Below are 1830 nucleotides of genomic sequence, written 5' to 3'. Positions count from 1 at the left end.
TCATATAGATGGACTGCATTTTGTGTATCTGTTCATCTGGCAGCAGACGCTTGGGTTGGAATGGGATTGCTGGATCAATGGTGATCTGTTCCTAATTTGGGGGGGGGTCCGCCATATTGTTTTCCACAGCGGCTGCCCCATTTTCTCTCCCACCAGCCATACATGAGGGTTCCAGTTTCTCCACATCCTGGCCGGCACCTGCCGTTTTGTTGTTGCTGTTTTTTGACAGACCTTGTCCGAATGGGTGTGATAAGTTGGTACATTCTATTGTGTATCAGTTGCACGTCAACAAAGTTGATTTTTAAAATAATTTACAAAAATTTGTTTTTTAGAGAGAAAGAGAGAGACCAGGAGTGGGGGAAAGGGGCAGAGGGAGAGAGAGAATCTTAAGCAGACTCCACGCTCAGCAGGAGCCCAAGGCGGGGCTCGATCCCGTGACCATGAGATCGTGACCTGATCCAAAATCAAGAGTCGGTCGCTCAACCGATGGAGCCGCCCAGTCGCCTCTAAAATTATTTTTTAAAAAATAGTTATATGGGGAGCAAGTGCAAACAAGGACCACGTGAGACAAGTAGAGACGTGTGGCCACCTTAGTCAAGGTAGGAGGTATATGTATGTTGTCAGCTGACGGGAGGTGACGGTTAGATCTCAAGTGGTGACTGCCATGTTATGGGTGCTTAAAGTTTGTTACTGGTGTTTCCAGTGGCTTCTGTGAAGTCGAGATGCTTCTACGGCGGGGTATAGGCACCCACAGACACGTTAAGGTATGTTGCAGGATTATCACAGAGGGCTGGTTACCGCTGAGTTATGGGTGACCTTCAGGGAAACTCCTATTTAGTCCCCAGTGGCTGTGGTGATAAATTACCTCAAACTTAGTGGCTTAAAACAACACAGACTCATATCTCACGGTTCTGGAAAGCAGATGTCTGACATCAGTCTCACTGGCCCGAAGTCAAGGTGTCAGCAGAGTGGCATTGGTCTTGAGGCTCTGGGGGGAAATTGTTTTTTTATCCTTTTGGGGGTGGGTGGGAGGTTAAGACGTTATTTTTAAAATTAAAAAAAAAATTGGGGGCACCTGGGTGGCTCAGTCGTTTAAGCCTCCGACTTCGGCTCAGGTCATAATCTCACTGTCTGGGAGTTCGAGCCCCACATCGGGCTCTGTGCTGTCAGCTCAGAGCCTGGAGCCGCTTCAGATTCTGTGTCTCCCTCTCTCTCTGCCCCTCCCCTGCTCACGCTCTGTCTCTCTCTGTCTCAAAAGTAAATAAAAACATTAAAAAAAATAAGGATTTAAAAAATTAAATTAAATTAAATTAAAAATTTCATAGCCACGTCTCCCCCCCCCCCCCATGCTCTCCTGCCTCCTCCTTTCACTTTCGAGGACCCTTGTGATTACAACGGGCTCACCTGGACAACCCGGGATGATGTCCTCACCGCAAAACCCTTAATTTAATCACACGTGCCTAGTCCCTGTGGCCATATAAGGCGGCATATTCATAGGTTCAGGGCATTAGGACACGGACATCTTTGGGGGACTGTTGTTCTGTCCGCTACGGGCCTATCAGGTGTTCTGAGCAATTACTGTTATGTCCCGGGCACATTACAGGTGTATTTTGGATCTTACGGGGGCTCTCAGAGCCTCTGGGGTCTCCAGGAAAGGAGGTCCATCTTTAAGACTGCTGGGGCCCAGCCAGCCTCTCGGCGGGGGAGACATCACAGGGCTTCTCAGTATTCAGGTCCCCGCCTGTGTCAGCTTTAGAATTTAGTCTTTCCGGCAAGACTGATTCTCCAGGAAAACAAAAGCCAACCAAAGGCCGAGGTCTGTTCTGGGAT

The sequence above is a fragment of the Prionailurus viverrinus genome, chromosome A2, assembly GCF_022837055.1.
Source record: "Prionailurus viverrinus isolate Anna chromosome A2, UM_Priviv_1.0, whole genome shotgun sequence".
NCBI classification, from domain to species: Eukaryota; Metazoa; Chordata; class Mammalia; order Carnivora; family Felidae; genus Prionailurus; species Prionailurus viverrinus.
This window is presented reverse-complemented; position numbering follows the sequence as displayed.